The following is a 7,101-nucleotide window of genomic DNA, read 5'->3' as shown; positions in this document are numbered from 1 at the left end:
AAAAAGGGGTGGCCCCGGTTGGCTGCGCAGGGGTTGTGTCGGTGTAGGGGGGGGAATTGGGGGAAGGGGGGTGGGGGAAGGGGGGTGTTTATGAATGTGTGGTGGGTTGAGGTCTGTCTATAAATCAGGGTTAAATAAGTGAGGGACAGCAAGTGCTCCCGTAAATACGTTCTCTTTTGCCTTTTGTTTAATTGGTCCGTAAAGTTTATATGCATGAGTGATCCCTTTTGGAATTGGTAGTATATACATACATACATACATATTTATGTGTGTGTATATATATATATATATATATATATATATATATATATATATATATATATATATATATATATTGAAGAAACCAAATATACTCCTCCCGAATTTACTTAAAATGCCGGGGTAGGTAAATTAGGCAGCAATATTTAATTTCAAATAAGTTCCAGAGACGATGTATTCAAGTGGACTGGTTGAAATAATTTGTTTTACATGATACATTAGCGCTAATGCGTGCTGGCGCCTACACACACACACACACACACACACACACACACACACATCGTTGGTCTATGGGACCAAGAAAACTAAGGACAAATTTCATCTGATGATTCATGACGCTGTTGCATAAAATGTTGAAGACGAAAGTGTTATTCATCTGTATTTTGGGAAATGTAATTTTTTATGAAATGCATAAGAATTTTCTTTATATCCAGGTTAATAGGTGGAATTTATGGTACTTTTATAGAAAAAAAGAACCTAGGTTCTGAGCTTCAACGCTCCCCTATATATATATATATATATATATATATATATATATCTATCTATATATATATATATATATATATATATATAATTTTGTTGCTTATATTTATCTACACTTTTTTCATAATGAAAGCATGAAGTTTAAATAAACCAAGACTTAAATTTAGAACATTTCTATTTATTTGACTTGATGAAAACAAGATTCAATGATATTCCTTTTTAACTGTGTCATTACATGGGATTAAGGCTCTTGCTTGACTCCAGTTAATAGGATGGTCTAAATCTCTCATATGTACGAATAATACATGTTCTAAATTTAAGTCTTGGTTTATTTAAACTTGATGCTTTCATTATGAAAAAAGTTGTAGATAAATATAAGCAACAAAATTAATATATTCAGTTTTTACATGTTTTGGACTGTAAAGATACTTTGTAGTTTCGGTTAGGTTTGTGACCGTGTGAGATCCGATAATCCTGGATTATCTCTATTAATTTTTACCCATTTTGACAATTAACCATCTGGTATTCTTGATCTTGTTTTGTACTTGAGACCTTTATCTCCAATTTTACTTCATTAACTCCTTGACAAGTCTGAGTAAAGACGAAAGCGATTGGATTTCTGACTATTATTTTCCTGTGGTATTCGCTTATTTATGAAGTCACGTGCATCTACAGTGATTTTTTAAGCATATAATATATATATATATATATATATATATATATATATATATATATATATATATATAGTAGATTGACTGACTGACCTTTCTTAATACTAGCAAATTAGATGGGGGGTTGGGGTGGGGGTTAGGATGAAACCCCATTATAAACCATCTTAGTGGTCCCCACGATAACCCTGCCAAGTTTCATGCCCATGGGACCAGCCGTTTGGCCGTTATTAAATGACAGACGGACGGACAGACATAACGCCCATTATAGTAAGATAATAGATATTCGCTGTTCACCAACCTGTTTAGTATTGATTCGATTCTGTTCATAACTAACTACTTCAAGCTTTTTAGACGCTGCAATCTTTATTACACTTTCTTGTGTGTATTTCTTGAGGCCTTAATGGCAAATCTTTATACAGTCGGACCTTTAAGTGGTCCAAAGTGTAAGATAGCGTGTTTTACAAATTCTTGGTAATCTTTAAACATATCTAAACTTATCAATTCTGCTTTGTAATAAAGGTTTCCACAGAATCACAAGCCTCCGCCAAGTCTTTGCAATCCAAACTGACTCCGTTCCCCCCCCCCCCCCCCCCACAAAAAAAAAAAAAAAAAAAAAAAAAAATTGAATAAATAAATAAAAATCCATAATCTAGAGCTGGATCTTTTCCCAAAATCTGAACACCTCTCACAGGTTTTGAAACTCAATTGGTGAAGTTTTGGCGAAAATCTAAACGCAGGTTTCTTTTTCATCCTGAAAATAAACGGACGGACAAGCAAACCGAACCTGAAATGTATCCTACTTGTCGTAGACATGTATGAGATTGTAGGAGACTTAGGGAGAAGAATGTAGATAATCTACACACACACACACACACACACGTAACCTAAGGGTGTTTCTACTCTGCAGTCGAATATGTGATGAATATTCTTCGACACCTTATAGTACACACTTCTCAAACATGTTAGGTACAAGTCAGAGACTTAATGATAACTCACACACACACACACACACACACACACGTAACCTAAGGGTGCTTCCACCCTGCTGTCAGATGTCATGAACATTCTTCGACTACTTATAGGACACACTTCTCAAACATGTTAGATACAAGTCAGAGACTTACCGATAACCCCAACCAGCGCTTCGAATGGTTACCTACCATTTGCCAAAGGTTGGCCCTCTACCTGTACAGTCATTGACTTGTTGCCTATTTGTGATTTGCATGTTCTTGACGTAATTTTAGTGTAGTGTGGACGCACCCCAACCTAACCGGTAGCTGGGGTTCTCATCCACCGCTGAAATGGGAGTGATTACTCATTCTGTCACGAGAAACATTCACGTCTTGATCTTGTTTTTTAACTTTGAGACGTTCTCCTGATTTCGTAATGCAATGGTGAGACTGAAGAAGATCAATACGACTGAATTGAAGTGGCCCAATGGGTGTGGCCTGGGTGGTGGTGTTATTAGGTCATAATGAGGCCTGTGAATCAGTGGAAAGTGGGTGAAGTTAAATACTTAGCTTATTTTAGCTTATTATCAGTAGACGCGATAACCAGTCGATTTGGTCATTTCATACACGGATTTCCTTTTGCTTGGATTTTTTTTCTATTTAATGAGTATTCCATTACAAAGGACCTTGTTAGTAAAGCTTATGCCGATGTTATTTATTGCTCCATTACATTATGTAAAATTAATGATAACAATGATATGTATTCTTGAGCCTTTTAAAGAACTTTTCGCGTGGCGAATATCCCATTAGATTCCATTATTCAAGATATCAACGATTTTTTTTTTTCCTTTTTATGCTGCGACTAACAAATCGCTTTGTTTTTAAAAGACAGGAGCGGATAACGATTTGACAGTATTATGGCGTCACTTTTTTTATTTTTTCTAAATTTCGTTTTTAGCACGACGGAAGCAGATGTTCAAAACTTAGTGTAAAATCATAAAGCTGAATTGCATCGTCACAGTTATGTATTTTCTCTGATACGCATCTCTTTTGTCCTTGTCTCTCCAAGACGTTTCTTTTTGTTTATTTATTACTTCCTCTCTCTCTCTCTCTCTCTTTCTCTCTCTCTCTCTCGTCTCATCTCTCTTCATCTCCCTGTCTCTCTAATATATGTATTTAATATATAATATATATTTAATTTTTAAAATAAATTATATATATATTATATATATAACCTATATTATATATTTATGTTATATTAAATTATATATATATATTATTATATATATATTACAGATAGATATTATATATAATATATATATATTAAAAATATATATATATATGTATATAATAATATATAATATATATATATATATATATATCATATAATTACTATAATATATACAATATATTTATTAATTTATATACATTTTTTATATATATAATATAAATATATATATATATGTATATAAAATATATAATAATATATATAAATATTATATAATATCTATATATACATATATATATTATATATATTATATATTTATAGATATGTATATACTATTATATATTATTAAATATAATAATATATATGTATATAAAATATATATATTATATATATATATATATTATATATATATATATATATATATATATATATATATCTATATATGTAATACAGATCTCTGAATCTCTCTTCTCTTCTTAAACATATGGACTCTCTCTCTCTCTCTCTCTCTCTCTCTCTCTCTCTCTCTCTCTCTCTTCTCTCCTCTTAATATATATATATATATAGAATATATATTATTACTATATATATTCATATATATATATTATATATATTTATATGTATATTTATATATATTTATATATATTATATATATATATATATATATATATATGTATATGATACGGATCTCTGAATCTCTCTTCTCTTTCTATGCATATGACTTTCTCTCTCTCTCTCTCTCTCTCTCTCTCTCTCTCTCTCTCTCTCTCTCTCTAATATATATATATATATATATATATATATATATATATATATATATATATATGTGTATGTATACATACACGGATCTCTGAATCTCTCTCCTAAGCATCTCTATCTCCATATGTATATGACTCTCTCTCTCGCTCTCTCTCTCTCTCATTTCGCATTTTATCATGATTCCTCCCTCCCTCCCTGTTCGCACAAGTGCTTCCTCTCATTTTGCCATCAAGGCTCCTATTGGAGACCTCGCGCTTCCATGTTCTCTCCCCCCCCCCCCCCAACCCGTGCCTCATCCCCCTCCCTTCGCCCCCTTCCCGGGAAGACGTGGAGCGCTAGTAATATTGAGTCTTAGGCAAGTAAGAAGCGCAATTAAGGCCATTAAGAGAACTCGACTGTGTCGTCCATCTCATACTGCGATATATAGTTGTCGAGAGATGCAGGCCTTACGTTACGTACGCACGTACGTACGTACGTACACGTACTTGCACGTTCACTCAAGATTACAATTAAGCTGGTGAAGAGGTTGGTGGAGCAGGAGGAGGAGGAGGAGCAAGGGGGGAGAGGGGAATGAGTGAGAGGGGGGGGGGAATAATAGGAAATTTTAGCAGGGGAGGTAGGTAGAATTATGAGAGAGAGAGAGAGAGAGAGAAGAATTTTAGTTTAAGAATCAAAGAAAGGAAGGGATTTTAAATACGCAGACAAGTAGATTTATAGAAAGAGAGCGAGCGGTAACTGAAAATTTAAGTAAAAATGACAGAAGAAAGAATGACAGAGAGAGAGAGAGAGAGAGGATATTATAGATAGTGATTAAAGGAAAAAAGGAGGGTATAAGTAAATAAACAATTTATGGATAAATAGATAAATTTGAAATTTTAAAATAAACGAAGGATAGGATCGCATCTTAAAGTGAGATGAGAGAGAGAGAGAGAGAGAGAGAGAGAGGAAATTAAAACTGGGTCCAAGGAAGGAAGGAAGAGGAGGAGGCATTATTCCCTCGCGTCCTATTAACATGCAGGATAAAGCCGAGGCGGAGGGGGAGGAGGGGGGGGGACGGTTCGAGGGAGCCAGGGGGCGGCGTAGTGAACGGAGGAGAGACCAAAATGGAAAACTCCTTCAGGAGGGGAATTGCATTTCCCTCAGTGGCGGCTGCCTTCATTCATGTTGTTATTAGTGTTGTTATCGGGGTTGTTGTTGTAGTTGTTGAGGTTGTTTTTAGTTGTTGTTTGCGATGTGGTCGTGGATAATGTTGTTTGTTTTGTTGTAATGTATAAGGGGGTGTTATTAGTGGCTTTGATGATGTAGGTTTTATTCATTTTATTTTTCTTCTTATTAGACGGGTGTTGTGATTGTTTATTTTCTTGTTGTGTATTTTTTATAGCTGATGTTGCATATAACCACTCGTGTAACCCACTGGGGTTGTTGTTGTTGTTGTTATATGTTGTTAGTGGTGTGGCAGCTGTTATTATTATTTGTTTTATTGTAATGTTATAAGGGTCCTGTTAGTTTTAGTGTTCCTGAAGTAGATTTTATTATTCATTTTATTTTCTTGTTATTAGATGGATGTTGTGGTTGTTGATTTAGTTGTTACTTATCTATTTTTATTGCTGTTATTATAGTTGACCTCTCTTGTACCCAGTGCTTACGGTAATAAACGACCGTAATATAAGAGAGGATCGGGATGGAACAAAGGCCCCTTTTATAGTAGTTTGGGGTCCAATAGTGAGAGTGATAAATTATAAAAGTATTTTGTTTATTTCCATGTGAAATTATTAGGATTATTTATGATAACGACGAGAATAAAATTTTTAGTGTTCAGAGATTTTTCAGACGGAATTTTAAAGAGATATAATGTTTATTGAGTTAGAAAAATTACAATTTACTTTAAAAATTGTGATTTTATTTATGTAGGAAAAGCAACAGTAGACGTTTTTTGTACATAAGATTTGTTTTAATCAGATCTGAGGAACAGAAGTATTTTGTATTAATTAAAAGTATTTTGGAAACACTTGGAAAACAGAGATCTTTCACGAGCATAATATTTTAAGATGCTATTTTTTTTTTTTTTTTTTTTACTTTTGGTTGAACATATTCTTGGAAGTACTTGACTATTCTTGGAATCGTAATTTTGGAAATGAGATTCCAAGAGCAGAAAGGTTTTGGCAATATGCCAGTTTTTGGAATAACTGTTTTGGAATATAAGGAATTTGGAAAGGAAATTATTTTTCAGAACAAAATATTTTGGAATGAGATGTTTGTGGACGTTTTTCTAGGGAATAATTATTTTAACAGCAAGCTTTTGGAAATATGTTTTTGGAGCTATGTAATTTTGAAAGATATTTTCATTTTCTTTAAAAAAAAACAGGAAATTTTTTTGGGGGGAAATGTCTTATAATCCTTATATTAAAACTTCCATGTAAATATTACCCCGCAGTGTACCGTTTAGTCCCTCTTATTATTATTATTATTATTATTATTATTATTATTATTATTATTATTATTATTATTATTCTCTTCTTTCTGTTTCCTATTACCTTCTGTTACTTCTTTCTAAAGAACACGATATTTTTGGGAAGTTTGAATTTCAAGTCAGTGGCCCATATGAGTGGCTTCATGCTCCGAATAATAATAATGATAATAATAATAATAACAACTTTTGTTGTTTTTGATGCTCTTGTTTTTATCGCTTTAGTGTTGCTGCTTGCCATTTTACTAAAGTGTAACTCTGTTATATTTTCATAAATAATTACAT

The sequence above is a fragment of the Macrobrachium nipponense genome, chromosome 15 (genome assembly GCF_015104395.2).
Source record: "Macrobrachium nipponense isolate FS-2020 chromosome 15, ASM1510439v2, whole genome shotgun sequence".
Classification (NCBI taxonomy): Eukaryota; Metazoa; Arthropoda; class Malacostraca; order Decapoda; family Palaemonidae; genus Macrobrachium; species Macrobrachium nipponense.
This window is presented reverse-complemented; position numbering follows the sequence as displayed.